Here is a 7403-nt window from a genome sequence, read left to right as displayed (position 1 = left end):
ATTGTCTACCAGAGCCCTGTACCCAGATTTGGTACAGCTGAGAAGGCATTTTTGATGTTGCTGTAACAGTGATCCAGTGTTTTATTTCCCCTGGTGGGGAAGGTTACAAACTGATGCAGTTTGGGTTTTTATTTTCGTGCTCGCTGATCATGTCGTGCAGCTTTTTCAGTGCAACCTCCTCATTAGCAGATGGGGGTAATGTACACGGCACTCACAATGATGCACTGCAGTTCTCTGGGCAAATAAAAAGGCCTTAACCTCAGATTCAGAAATTCCACATTTTTAGGACAGGATTTGCTGGACGAGGGCGGCCGTTCCACCGCCACGGATCTTGCCGCTGTCCGTGGCGCTTCAATTCGCTCTGAAGACCGTGTAGCCCTCTGGTGTTATTGCCGTATCGGGTATCCTCTCCCCCAGCCAGGTTTCACAGGAACACAGTATGGACCACTCCTGAATTTCCTGAATGTCTTTTTCTGTGGAAATGCAAGCATGGAGTTCGGCCATTTTAAACTGAATGAAGGCGCTTTAAAAAAAAACAAAACATTTAAAGGCATCTCTAGAAACTCCACAACCCATCTTTTAACTAGGGTGACCATATTTTGATTTCCAAAAAAGAGGACACTTAGCTCATTCATGAAGAACTTGTTTAAAGAAACATATTTAACATATTTAACATATTTAAACGATGCCTTCTCTGTGTGGTTAATGAATTGTGAAATAAAATATGTCATATAGGGTTTTACAAGTCAACAAGTGCAAAAAACAAACAAACTTCAAAACCTCTGGAATTAAATAATGGTACAGAAATAATGGCGCATCTGCATAAGAAAAATTACCAGTACTGGGACGGTATGAGGGCTGGACTGGGACAAAAAATTGACCGGGGCATTTTGACTAGAGACTGGCCCACCAGGTATTATAGGAAAAGCCATAAAGCCTTTGAATGAAAACAAATGCTGTTGTGATGTGATGTACACTGTCTTGTTGGTATATGTATGATTTCTATACGTTGTACATCAGATAAAAACTTTGGCTGTAAGATTCAGATAATTATTTATTAAAAGCTAGACATTTTAAATGCGAATAAGAAAGAAAAGTATTTCTTTGTGCCTCCCTTTTCCCTGTTAGTGCCCTACCTGGCCCCCTGGCAAAACTTTGCTAGACCCGCCCCTGCACAGTTACCAGCTGTCAGCTACTTAGAAAAGGATCCTGGTGTTATTTGTCTCTCAGAAACAGTTCATAATGTCCCTTCAACTCATTTGTGTCACCTAAAAGGTAAACCTGTTTCTCCATCACCTGTTCAGCTCTGCTGATTCAGTAAGGACATCTCCTGGTTTCATCTTCATGTTTCCCTCTCGCCACATATCCAAACCGATATCATATCACTATCATAACATCATAGCACCCACCCAGCTGTATAGAAACTCCGTCATGCTAGCTAGTACACAGTACGAGCTATTGTAACTGACTGTAAAAAGTCAGCACAACGAAAATTAACTCTACCTAAACTTGGTTTATATCTGACCCAGATAGACTGCAGGTCATAACTTCTCACCTGAAGTTCAGTTCACCTGATACTCGGACCGGCGGCCGCCTCGGGTCTCTGCTCCTCCTGCCTCCCCTTTCACTCATCCACCTGCTGGCCTCTGTGGAAGCTCCGCCATAGCCACCACCAAATAACTTAGTTATTTTTACACATCGGCCAGCATCTAGCCAATCCACCACCTTACATTGTTTATACCGTTACAACAACAACAACAACAAAACCATCAGCTGTAAAAACGAAAAATCACCATCGGCCCACCGGTGGCCAGTCCAGCTATGGTCGGTATGAGGAAAATTCTTTTTCAGTTCGTCTGAAAAGATGCACTTGCGCTTTGGGATCTTTTAAACATCATTAGGCGCGTTGCTGCGCGCTGTCAGTCCCGTCTGTCAGTGCAGAACAAACGCTCACAACGCAAACATGGGTCCTCTGTCGGAATACAGGAAAACCTCATACACATGTATATGAAGTAAAGACTGGATTACATAGACACTCACTGACCTTCAGCCACACATGAAAGTCCTTTATGGGGGAGGTAAAGTTTAGGGTGACCAACCGTCCTCTTTTCCCCGGACATGTCCACTTTTCACGTTCTGTCCGGGGCATCCGGGGGGATTTTCGAGATGGATTGTACATGTTACCAATATAAAATAAATAAATGAAGTAAAGAACTGAGGATTGGAGTGGATTATTTTTATTTACATTCACAGCACTGATTAAAGCAGATTAAATAAGTTTACTCATTTAAAGATAGCGAGAGCAAAGCTGTTTCTCAATGTGTCCACCAGGTGGAGACACAGCTCCACCTGGTGCTGTGTAGTCTGGCGCTCCAGCAGTTGGAGCTTTTAGTGTGAAAGGCAAAGACAGGCCTTTTGGCACATGTGCAGATGCAGTTCGCCTGGTGTGAGAGTGGAGCCAGCTGAGGTTAGAGAGCAAGGGAAGAAGAAGAAACTGAGCCTGTTGGATGGACATGGAGCTTTTACACAGGTGTGACGTGCAGCAGGTCCTTAGGTGTTCACTCCCAGCCTTGCTCAGCCTGTCTGCTCAGGTTCAAAGAGGTTGGAGAGCTCTCAGAGTTACCTGTGACAGGTGAGCATGAAGCTCAGGGACACAGACAGACTGACAGTAAGAAGCAGCAGTTTCTCACATTTGTGCGTTTCACTTCTTAACTAGTGATGTTCGATTCGTGAACGAATCGTTGAATACTCGAGAATCACTTGACAAGTGAATCATGATTCACAAGCCCAATTGACTCACTGACTCATCATTGTTGTTGTTAGCAAACTAATTCCATTAGTAGGAATATATCTAGCTTATAATTAAAATTGTGGGGGGAAAAAACAACAGCCAGTTTCGTAACAAAAGCATTTCTGCTCTGAACTGGAAGAAAAAACCCTGAGTAGAAGCTCACATCAAGAAAATAGCTCCTCGGTTCAGAGTAGCATCGCGCTGCTAACATGCTAACAACACATTTGAGATACTCACCCCCTCCCTTCCTGTGCTGAATCGTAAGCATAAGCGAATCACTCAGGACTCGCTCACCCCCTCCCTCCTGTGCTGAATCATTTCTGATCTGGCATTGTCATGGATAAAATCATATCTTTCCGAAAGGAGTCTTTGTGTCAAGCTGGGGTTGGCCGCTTCCTCTGTGGCCCCTCTGCTTTGGGGTGTGCCCCAGGGATCTATCCTTGGGCCATTACTTTTCTCGCTGTATTTACTCCCCCTTGGTGCGATTTTTCGTAAACACGGAGTGTCATTTCATTTGTATGCCGATGACTGTCAGCTTTACTTACCTTTTAGTCATTTGGATACCTCCCCATGTCAATCACTGCTTGACTGTCTTAGCGATATTAAATTATGGATGGCAAATAATTTTTTGAATTTTAATGGTCGCAAAACGGAAGCAATTTTATATGGCCCGCATCGTTCTACTGATTCTCCAGATGTTGATTTTGGTGATTTGACCTCTCATCTGAAAAGTTCAGTCACTAATCTTGGTGTTAAACTTGATTCTGCGCTTACTTTTGAAGGTCATGTAAGTGGGGTGGTAAAATCAGCTTTTTATCACCTCAGACGCCTGTCGAAGGTTAAGCCTTTCCTTTCCAAACCCAATTTGGAAACTCTTATTCATGCTTTTATCACCTCACGTCTGGACTATTGTAATTCCCTTTTAATAGGGGTCGGGTCGGGCACCTTGTCACGCCTGCAGTTAGTGCAAAACGCGGCGGCGCGATTTTTAACCGGTAGTAGGAAATTCGATCACATCACTCCGGTTCTGGCTTCCTTGCATTGGCTTCCCATTGATTTTAGGGTTCGTTTTAAGGTCCTTTTATTGGTTTTTAAATCTTTAAATGGTCTGGCGCCTGTGTACTTATCTGACTTGCTGAAGCCACATGTTCCTCCTCGCTCGCTCCGTTCAGCTGAGCAGCTGCTGCTGTCGGTCCCCAAGTCGCGGCTGAAATGCAGAGGAGACCGTGCCTTTTCAATTGCGGCTCCGATGCTCTGGAATAACCTTCCCCTCCAAATTAGACAAGCGTCATCAGTGCAGGTCTTTAAGTCCAGATTGAAAACCTATTTTTATTCCCTGGCTTTTAACTCTGTAGGAAACTGACACCTTCTTATTTATTTTATTGTTTGTAATGATTTTATGGTATTTTTAATTTGGTTGTTGTTTTGATCTGTGTTGTTCAGCACTTTGGTCTGCCTGGTGTGTTCTTAAAGTGCTATACAAATAAACGATGATGATGATGATGATGATGATGATGAATCATAGAGCGAACGAATCACTCACTCACTCACTCACTCACTCACTCACTCACTCACTAACCCCCTCCCTCCTGTGCTGAATCATAGAGCGAACGAACGAATCACTCACTCACCCCCTCCCTCCTGTGCTCACAGCTTCTTCTTCTTCGTGGTTGGCAACCAATGTTAAGGCGCATTACCGCCACCTGGCTCACAGTGCAGTGGACATTTAGATGAGAAAATATATATTTGGCTACGTTCACACTGCAGGTCTTAATGCTCAATTCCGATTTTTTGATCAAATCCGATTTTTTTGTCTGCTCGTTCACACTACAAATAAAATGCGACAGCAAACGCGCTCTAGTGTGAACGCTCAAAGCGGCCCGCATGCGCAAAAGAAGCTGTCACACACAACGAGCTCTGTTTAGACCCAGAGCAACAGTATTGTTTGACTGATGGCCCTTAATATGCAGACTTCGGACTTCGTTTCCCAATTTTTCCTTTAAGTTATTTTGTTATTTACATAATAATGTAAATAACCTAATAACGATCCTTATTGCTGTTTAAGAGAGGAGCGGTGCTTCAAATGATAGCTGCAGATTTCTGTCAGAATCTGCAGATTATACAGTACAAATAAAATGTTCACATTGTCTTCCCAACAGTTTCACTAACATCTACACTGGATGGCCAGGAAGCGTTCGCGATGTCTTCTCTGGCGCTGATAATTGGCTTCAGTCTTGTGTCGGTGACGTAAAAGGCGGATTTAATGCGACTTGACCGTTCAAACAGCAGTCGCTTTCTAAAACATCGGATATGTATCGGATTCAGTACCACATACGAAAGTGACCCAGATCGGATTTGAAAATATCGGATTTGCGCCGTTCACACTGTCATAGCATGATCGGATATGGGTCGCATAGGGTCAAAAAAATCGGATTTGATGCGCTTTCGCCTGCAGTGTGAACGTAGCCTTTGACACACTTAAGGAAAATACTAATAAAATACAAATAAACAAAATAAATGTTTGTTAAGCAATTTTGATAGGAAATTGCTTAATTTTAGAAATGTTTTTGCTCTTTTTTTTCTCTATAAAATAGTTTGGGGTTTTTTTTTAATCATTCATCTTAGCAGTGGGATTTACATGAAAAGGGAAACAAATTAAGTTTGAGTGAAAATGTAAAATTTTTGCACTCTCTGGTCAACTGACTCAGTGAATCAAATGACTCAAAACATCCGATTCACTTTGGTGAGTGACTCATTAACACTCGATTCAGTAAAAAGAATAAAATTTACCATCACTATTCTTAACACAGACGTTCAGTGACCCCACAGAGGAAGCTGCAAGTCTGAGAATCCTTTCAAAGTAAAATATTTAACATGTGGTCTGCTCACAGTTCAGACCTTTCAAAGTAAACCTACAAACACACCTCTGAGCTGTGATGAGAGTCTGACTCAGGTGTGCTGTAATCATCTGTGTGTCCACAGAGCTGCAGTCACCTGCCTCGTCTTCATCGTCTCACACACAGGTGAGTATCCATCTGTTCTTTCATCAAACAGGAAGACTTTAAATTCAACGCAGCTATGTAGAGTCCAGTAATCGACTCAATACTTGAAATGTGCAATTCACTTGTATTTTTATTTTTTTATTCCTATTTATTCTATTTATCCCCTTTGTATATTTTATTTATATTTGTCTCTGTATTTATATATGTGTGTGTGTGTGTGTGTGTGTGTGTGTGTGTGTGTATATACATATATATATATATATATATATATAACAGTTCTGTAACTGTAACTTTGGTCGTTGCTGTGCTTTTTTTGGAAGTCGAATTTCCCAGAGGAACCCACCCGAGGGATTAATAAAGTTCTATCTTATCTTATCTTATCTTATCTTAATCAGATTGCAATTACTGATAAGACAGATGGGTAGGCTTTGTCTCTGTTGTGTTTTAAATGCAGTGCAGGTTTATCCACTCTGTTTTTCCACTCTCTCTTTTCTCCAGTGTGCTGATGTTTCTCCTGAAGCCTTCGTTACTCACTGTCTTTACTCGTCATTGGTTTTGGTGACGTTTGGTGATGTTGGTGCGTCTGTGTGACGTCACATGATACTAAAGCAGGAGAGGAGTTTAGTATCTTGGTTTAGAGAGGAACGGGAGATTAGCGGATGGATTAGCGTGGAGTCTGAAGTACTGGGTCATCGTGGTGAAGAGAGAGCTGTGGGTGAAAGATAACCTAATCATTCAGAGGGTCTCAAGGTAGAGCTGCCGCTCCTCCACATCAAAGGGAGGCAGTTGACTTTGTTCAGGCATCCGACTGGATGCTGCTCTGACTCCTCCTAGACGAGATTTTTCAGGTATGTCCTCCTTTGCAAAGTCTGTAGTGCAGATCCAAGACACACTGGAGAGATTATGTCTCTCAGCTGATTTAAGTGTGATCTAAGCTGGTGTGGGAAATCTACGTTGTAACATACGAAACCCCTTTTAACGCTACACTATAACCTTCCATGTCACTCATCCATTAAGGTCTGTGTCGACCCCACGTTACGTTTTTCTGAGATTACGTGTCAGGTAACCTCCCTCAGCATGGTCTCGATGCTTGCTGTTGTGTTTGTGTGTCTGTCAGTGAGCAGTGTGGTGCATGTGTGCGCCCCGGTTGGAGGTGAAGTCCTGCTGCAGTGCGTCTGCCCCGAGCTGCGGCGCCTGCCTCACAAAGTCGGTGTTTTCTGGAGGGACAGAGAGGACCGGACTGTGCTGGACATCATCCTCAGCAGCCCTTATGTTCGCTTCCAGCATCACCTGTTCAGAGGGCGAGTGCAGAGCTTTCCTCACACCTGTAACCAGGGAAACTTCATCCTCCTGAAGCACCTGCAGCTGTCAGACAGCCGCAGCTACACCTGCTTCATCCCACAGCTGAAGCTCAAGGAGACTATCCAGCTCACTGTGTCAGGTTAGCTCCTCCTCCTCTCTGAGCATGTTCACAGCTTTGTTGTCGTGTCCCTCTGAGCTCCTCTGCTCTTTGCTCCTGATGCAGATCACTGCGTGTCTGAAGCTCAGAGGACTCCAGGACCTTCATCTGCAGACTCCAGCTTCACGGCAGGTTACCTTCATCTCACCAC

This window comes from Rhamphochromis sp. 'chilingali' (assembly GCF_963969265.1).
Source record: "Rhamphochromis sp. 'chilingali' genome assembly, chromosome: 3".
NCBI lineage: Eukaryota > Metazoa > Chordata > Actinopteri > Cichliformes > Cichlidae > Rhamphochromis > Rhamphochromis sp. 'chilingali'.
Note: the sequence above shows the minus strand (reverse complement) of the source record.